We start from the raw sequence: 8,849 nt of genomic DNA on the forward strand, positions 1-8,849 counted from the left end.
TCAAAAAGAAGGGAATGTTCGCACATGATAAATTACTGCTCATCCCATGTTTTATTTAATTAACCAACATAAGAACAACATTTGGCCCATGCAGAGTTCACCAGGTTTCAGAAGTATGGTCTATTCTAGAATAATAAAATGGGTCAGTTAATGGGTGTCATCACTCAATCAATTCATTAAAGGTAGGCTATCTACAGTAAGTAAGGTTTCCCTACTATGAAAATGTAAAAAATGTGTTCCTTTTATGCCCATATATTCTGATCTCTGTATCTGTCTCTGTCTTGCCTTGTCAATATTTGCGAGCAGAGATATCTTTCTCTGTCTTCCGCCTGTGTCCCTTTTATGCCCATATATGGAGATCTCTCTGACTGGCTTTCATACTCTTGAAAAAGTCCAGGAATACAGAGAACCAATGGCGTGGTGAAGATAAGCTTCCATTTCGAATCCTTTTTTCTGTTTTTCTGTTGCCGTTGTTGGTCGTCATGGATGCCAGTTCCAACCTGATGTCTCGTGGAAGTCCTGACTGCTCCAGACCGTACTGAATAACTGCCAGCTTGCATAACGACTTCAGACTAGGACTTAAATCTAAGATGAACAGTTCATCAGCTCTATGTCCTCCAAAGAAGATGATACGATCTCCAACCATGCAACAGCACATCCTAGACATCGGACCGCTGAAGTACCCTTGGGCCCAAGGGGACTCTTTCCCGTTGGGCTCAACCTCCGTCCAGGAGAAGGTCTCTGGATTGTATTTGCAAAAATCATCGAAGTGCCGGTACATGTTATTTCCACCAAATATGTACAGCTCTCCGTTGTAGGCAAAGGCTGAATGACCCCAACGACTTTCTGGAAGAACCTGTGAATGTGTGGTCAGCCAGCATTTGGTCTCTGTGTCAAACACACTGCAGTTGTTGCCAAAGTAGTTGTATTCGTAGCCCCCGAACACAAACATCCTTGTCCCGATGATGGTGGCAGAGTGTTCAGATGCCAGTGTTCCTGTGGTGTCGATTAAAGACCAGACCATCGTGGTGGTGTCCAACTTGTGGATGTCGTTGTAGCTGTGTCCGGGAGCTCCAGATCCTCCATAGATGTACATGTCCTTCCCCAAGACGCAGGCCGAGTGCTGCCACCTCGCCTCTGGAACGTCCCCGTAAATCTTGGGCTTGAACCATGTTTGGGTGTCGACGTCAAAGGCGTAGAGGTCGTTGCAGTGCTCGTTGGAGTACTCCCCTGTGTAAGTACGCCCGCCCCAGATGTAGACGATATCCTCTATCAGAACAGCTGTGTGACCGTAGCGCATTGAGGGAACCAACTCAAGGGCGCCGTTGTCCTCTTCTCCGGCTCTCACTACTGGAGGTAACTTCACCCAGAGCAACGACACTGTGTTGAAGATGTGCACATCAATCTGACCAGCGTGGGTCTCCTCCCGCGAACACAGCCCTCCAAAGGAGTACACCTTGTGTCCCACTGCCACCGCAGCATGGTAGTCCCTCTTAAAGCCTCCTTTCTTATGCAGCGTCCACAGCATCTCAGAGACCAAAATTCAAGAGCCTTGAGAGCTTCGTCGTCGGTTATCTGATCTTTCACTGAGACGGGTGGTTTATACCGCTCTGGTCGTGACATCATCACTCAGCACGCCCAAATATGGGGTCTGTGATGTCAGACTGGCCTATTACTCTTCTCAACAGAAACCGCGGTAACCATGGCAACGTAGTACACAAACGTATTGCGTAACCGTGGCGACTTGATATCAACATACCTGGATGCAGTCAAGGCCTTTTTAAAGCCAATGACTGTTTTGGTAGAGGTTTGGGTTGTGTAGTCCGATGTTTCACAAACTGTGGGTCGAGACCCATTTTGGGGTCACGCAAGCAAGCATTTGTATGGACTGCTCCATGGACCAATGGATCCATTTGGTTCACTATGACTCAGACATAACTATGAACAAACCCGATACGCCAATTTATAGTCACAACTTTGACCACGTCACTGACTCGTACATATCGACCCGATGCACCCATATATAGGCAGGACTACGGGCATGTAACTCTGACTCAGACATAACCACAAGCAAAACTGATACACCCATATAAAGGCATTCTGTTATATGGAGATCCGGTTTTCCAGAGGCACAGATCCGACTGCTAATATGCACATATGCTCATGTGCCTAACGCCTAACTTTTGTTCAATGTATGTGAGAAAAGTGGGGTTGCACGTGCACCCATATTTGTGGGTGTAAAAGTGTCGGGACACATTAGACAGGCGGAAACAGAGATCTCCAAATATGGGTACAAAATTGACACAGACAAGTCCAAAGGGTACTATGACAAAGCCCCTTGTGTGTTTATGGTTACAAAATCACTCATATATGCCTTACAAGGACATGGCATGGCACCTAATATGTCCATATATGGACATGAATCACTCATATGCCCTTATAAGGCCATGGCAACTCATATGTCCATATATGGACATCATGGACATGATCACTCATACGCCCTTATAAGGACGTGATTCAGGTTTGTTTACAGCCGGTCGTCATGGTTACTACTATGTTTGAGTGAGTCCTGGTTGTTATGGTTACCACTGCTGGTGGTCTGACAGCACAACTCCATATTTGGTTACGGATGACTCATCGTGACATCACCCAGTACACACAGTATAAAAGCAGTCTACATCTATCAGGAAGCCACATTCCAGCTACTCCCTCTGTATGGTACTGAGACCTCCACAGCTCAGTGTCCAACCTGAGTTCTGCATCTGCGTATCTCACAGGGCTTTCAACAGTCAGTATCAACCAGGATCATCCAGACTTGTACTCCAGATTCCTCTACTGCCACACAGGGTCAGACAAATCTGGTTCAGTTGTGACCGGACCTCACCACCGCGGCGGGTCCCGGACCAATAATCCACTTTCTTTCCCCCTCGACAAGAAGAGCACTGTATGTCCACCTGTTCTCTCTGTGCAGGGTGGAACCATACGAATCGGCACAAAATGGGGACCGAAGACGAGGCCAATTGCACTCTCTTCGTCGGAAACCTCGACCCGAGAGTGACGGAGGAGCTTCTGTTTGAGCTGTTCTTGCAGGCGGGACCTCTCGTCAAAGCCACGATCCCCAGAGACGCCAGTGCCGGCGAGGGGAAGCAGCGGAGAGCCTTCGGCTTTGTGGTCTACAGAGACGAGGCATCAGCGCCGTACGCCGTGGCGCTGCTGGACGGGACGCGGTTGTTCGGAAGAAGCATCCACGTGCACCGAGACTCAGGGAGCACCGCTCAGGACGTGAGCTCTGCACATGCTCCTGATCCACACGGCCTCCAGAGCTGGCCTCACCACCCCACCTACCACAGCCTTCAGACACAGGGAGCCCGGGAGCGACGCTGGCCGAGCGGGTTGAGGCGCGTCGGCCGCCACGCACCAAACAGGCTTTGATGGCCTTTTGACAGGGTTCGATTTCCCCGAGACCATGCTTTCTTCTTTGTTTGTTTCCTGTCTTAGGGCAGAAACGCCCAGAAACAAATCTAAAATAATAACAACAAAACAACAAAAAAGCACAACAAATACAAATAAAAGTATTCAAACACGTTCCCCACTGAACACAGATCCATTATGTAAGTCATCATGACGGGGTGTATTCACCTTGACTTCCCCAGAACCAGAGTCCCCCAGTGTCTCCTCACTGCATTTGATTGTGAATCTCAGTGCATGGCCATCACTACAGTGAACAGGATGGGGGGGCAGAGTGTCACCCTGTAGGACGCTCGTTAGGATCTCAAATGATCCAATCCAATTCACCCTTTGTCAAGTCCCGCCCCTCTTCTGGGTCCTACCTCACAGCAGGTCATTCCATCTTTGAATTCTTCCAGTTCATTAATTTATAACAACAACCTTTGCGTCTTCTGGTTTCGTTTCATCCAGTTTGATACACACTTTGCAGCTAGCAGTCCAAGCATCTTGTTTTGTGATCTCAAATAAGCATTCCAGGGAGTGTTCTGTTGCTTTTGGTAGTCAATAGGCTCAGTTCCCACCTGATGTCATGTGGGAGTTCAGACTGCTCCAGACCGTACTGAATAACTGCTTGCTTGCATAACGTCTTCAGACTAGGACTCAAGTCAAGGATGTGCAGATCACCGGGTGAGTCATCATCCCGATATCCCTCAAAGAGGATGATGCGATCTCCCACCATGCAACAGCACAAACTAGACGTCATAGAGCATTCTCCCTTGGATTCAACCTTCCTCCAGGAAAAGGTATCAGGGTTGAACCTCCACAAGTCACTTTTGTCGATAACAATAACGTACAGCTCTCCATTGTAGGCAAAGGCTGCTGCATGCAAGCTTTGACTTCCCGGACAAAGCTCTGCAGAAGGTGTGTTCAGCCAGAAGTTGGTCTCTGTGTCAAACACTCTGACGTTGTAGTGGTTGACGTTGTAGTAGCGTCCTTTACCCCCAAATACAAACATCTTTGTCCCGACGATGGTGGCAGAGTGCTGCGCTGAAGCAGGCGGTGTGGTGCCTCTGGTGTTAATTAAAGACCAGACCATTGTGTTGGTGTCCAACCTATAGGTGTCATTAGTGAGTTCAGCCCACTTGCAGTGTCCTCCATGGATGAACATGATCTTCCTCAAGGCACAGGCAGAGTGGTGCTCCCTCCCCTCTGGAACCGTCCCGGACACCCTGGGTTTGGACCAGCTGTGGGTGTCCACATCAAATGCATGAAGCACGTTGCTGTAAGGAGGACGACCTCCCCAGATGTAGGCAACGTGTTCTATCGGCACAGCTGTGTGACCCTCAGGGCACCTGAAGTAACTCCATTCAAAACACCCTATTGTTCCAGTTGTCACTGAGGTCAACTTCCTCCAGCGTAAACACTCTGTGTTGAAAATGTAAGCAGTCAAATAAGTGTACTCGTTGCCAATACTTTCCCGTTCAAAGGCGTATACTTTGTGCTGCACTGCAGCAGCAGAAGAGGAACCTATATTCTTTTGTTGCTGCAGTCCTGCATTCACATGTACCATCCAGCAGAACATTTCTCACACTGTAAATCTGCTTGGATATGTAACAATTGGTTCTGAACAACACAGGAGTCCTAATGTGTGCATTTATCGCTTATATTTACTTCAGTGGCACAAATGTCACAGCAAGCTTGGCCAATCCACAAAGCCGATCAAGAGCCTTGATCAAGCTCACCGCTTCCCTGTTCCCTGCTCTACCCAAGGTCTACCGCGGTATGTTTTCTGTATGTTTCCTTAATGTTTAGACTACTCATGAAGTGTGTTACAAAATCATTGTCTAAACGTCCAAAATAGGACCATCATTTTTAGCTTGTGGCCTTTGGACTTTTTCTATTTTAAACCTTATTCTAGATAGCCTAAACTTTATTTGTGAATGACAAATCCATTGAGTTCAATGGGGGAGTGGATGCAATTGGAAAGTGATGGAAACACAATTGGGAGTGGTGCTAGCTCTAGTATTGGTTGAGCTTCACATGACAGTTAACTTGCTGCAGAATATAACCCTTGGCAAACACACTTGCGATTTCCATTTGCATCTTTCTCAACCGGTCAGCCAGATGGATCTCTGACGTCAGACACACTCAAATCACCATGACAGTCATAACCATATAAGTTCCCAGGTTTCCAATGCAGATACACCCACATATGGAATGTGTTGTTTAACCTCAAAGTGTCGTCCTGGCATCAGCTAACAAATCAGCCGGCTCCGTATATGGGCACAAAAGGGGGCATGCCCATATGGGCATAATGATGACATCATGGATCTCCATATATGGGCATAAATGGGACAAGAATATAAGAAGTAACACACCACTGACTATTGCCGATGATGGAGAGGTTATATAGCTTTATGTATTGAGAGGCACTCTTGCCGATTTCGTAAGAGACTCGTCGCCAATTGCAAGATATTTAAACGTTATTTGGTGCCATGATGATAACCCTTTCTTCCCACTACTAGACTAATAAGGATTTTTATTGTCTGTGTTATTGTTTACAACCACAATTAGTCACGTGTGGCAAGATCGCGGTTCCACTAGTTTTACTAGTAGGCTACTGTAGGCTTAGAAGCCTTTTCAGAAGTTAATTTAATGTTTTCCATTTGATTTCCTTTATCTTCATCTTGTGCTAATGCATGCAACTGTTTTCTCCAGGTTTAAGGTCTTATTTTAGTTGTTTTTCATAAGCTCTCGACCCTCCTTGCCCATCGGCCCCCACCGTTGCGCTTAGGTTCACCGGGAAAACCGCGGTCGTGTCAGACCTTTGACATAATGAGGGATGAGTTTATTAGAATCGCAGATCTTTAGCGGTACAGGAAACATAAACCAGGATGTACGGTTTCAGAGGGTAAATGATCTTCCTGTATCATAACTTCCGAAAGCAAATAACACACATGCTTCCAGGGAGAGTGTTTTTGCAGGTCTTTCAGTCCGAGTGTATCTTAATGTCAACTGGGTTAACCCTGCAACCGTAGCTTTTTGGGCACATTTTTTAAATCATTAAATTAAAAAAAAAATGTTATAATTAGTTTTCCTGTTCTTTTTTCACATTAACATCACCATTAAATCCTATTGTTTAGTATTGCCATTGGCCACGATATTTGCATATGAATACCCCCCACAGAGGCTGACATTCACATAACTTCAAGATCTCTGGAGTCCAGACGAACAAAATCTCATTTTTTCACTGAAGCTAATCCTCACAAAAACAAAAGTAAAATGCCTGTAATATTTTTTTTGTGATCATTAGAATGTCTAGAACATGTACATATTTTATTATTGTGAAAAATATCCCCAAAATGCTAATTAGAGCATGATTTATGACTATAAAACCTTATGAAAACATTATTTTTTTAACATCACATTTTCCTCTGATTAGGACTCCTACAACACCATCTGATTTTACAAATAATACAAAATTGGCCAATTAGAAATTAGTTCGGGCCTTGCGCGGAAGTGCAGAAAGTTGGGGGGACAGATGAGATACACCTACCATAAACCTAACCTTAACCCTAACCTGCCAACACTGTTAAATGCTAACCTGGTGAAATGCTAACCTGCAGACGCTGGTGAATGCTAACCTGGTGAATGTTAAACTGGTCGGACCAACGGTGCTTAACCCAGTTGCTTTTTTGATACACTTGGACTGAAAGACCTGCAAAAAACACTCTCCCCATGCTTCCAAGCTCCACAGAACCACTGCATATACACAATGGAAACAAGTGTCCAGAGCCTTTAGCCCTTTTTATGTGGTATCATTTTAGCCTTAATATCTGACTGACCAATCAATCAAAAGGTATATTTTATATATTATGGTGATCAAAGTAATTCCCAAGTCTGTAAGAGGGGATGATAGACTCAACAGCTACTCCAAAGAGAAACATTTTGGATAAAAAAAGCTACAACTTTCGCGGGTCTCAAAGATGAAATAGTCTTCGTTTCAGGCTACTCAGCCATTATATTAACTGTCTGCAGTTGCTCTTTTGATCCTATATATATTATGTATATCATACTGTGGTTCATCTATTGTATTTGTTCTATTTTTCCAGTGGGGTTCTATTCAAACCTCATGTATTTTATCTCTTTTCTATTTGGTAGTTTCTTCTTATATATTTATGTATATCGCTTCTACTGCGCTAACTTGTAGAAACGATTCACTGGCCAATCCGAAGGCGTCTGTACTATAGCCCGAGACCAAACAAAACTCTTCATCGTGACCTCCTAAGACTGCACATAAAACCAAAGGATGAATTTTGACAGATTTCACGATAGAAATGTTTTTCAACCAGGATTTAATAATATATGCACATATGAGCGAGTCCATTCATTCACCCACAACTCCTTGTCACTCAACATTTTTTATACATACTCATACAAACATATATATATATAAACCACCAAACTCCAAAGTTCCTCTTCATTTGGTTCACAAAGGAAGGCCACGCTTTCTTTCTTTCTTCTACAAAACGACTGTTTCGCTTTGTCTTCAAGTCCATTTTGACACTTTGGCCATCCTCCCTCCTCCTCGAAATACAATCTGAGCTGACCTGAAATATTATAAACAATACCTTTCCAAAACAAAGTGGGGCAAAACAACCAATAAGGCTATTTCTTTTTTTTTATGAGTCGGGCACGGGTGTCAGACTTAAGTATACAATGCCGAAAACAGCCGATCTACAAGCTTCGTAGGTTGCTTTTTACCCCATCACAACGATCAAATTAACAACTCTATATTCCTAAATTGTGTAGACGTCTTGTAATTTAAAGGAGGACTTTGCCACGTTTCAACCTATATTCATCTATATTCATATAACAGGTCCTCACTAATGTTCATAATAAAATTGCAAAAAAAAAAAAAAAAAAAAAAAAAGATTCTACTCTGTCCAAGTCTCTTAGGAGAGCTGTGGGAAGTTAAGAAATCCATAGTCTTGTGACATCATCGTTTGACAGATTGTTTTTTTTTAAACAATATAAAAAAAAAGAAAATAAAAGATTTTTATTATCGCGAGAACAATAGCTTCCACTTTAACATTGCAACTTTTCAGGAATAGAAAGCCTGCATTTTCTATTAGCTTGGATTCCCCATTGATGATGTCACAAGACCATGGATTTCTGAACTTCCCACAGCTCTCCTAAGAGACTTGGACCGAGTAGAATTTATTTTTTGCAATTTTATTATGAACATTAGTGAGGACCTATTATATGAAGATATAGGTTGAAAAGTGGTGAAGTAATCCTTTGAGTAACGCAGATGTTAACAACATTTTTACTCTTGAGAGTGTCAAATGTTACCTGTAAAAGGTCCATTTGGGCTCAGTTTACATTATGGGATCCCTTAT

The sequence above is a fragment of the Nannobrachium achirus genome (assembly GCF_963921795.1).
Source record: "Nannobrachium achirus genome assembly, chromosome: 15".
Taxonomy (NCBI): domain Eukaryota; kingdom Metazoa; phylum Chordata; class Actinopteri; order Myctophiformes; family Myctophidae; genus Nannobrachium; species Nannobrachium achirus.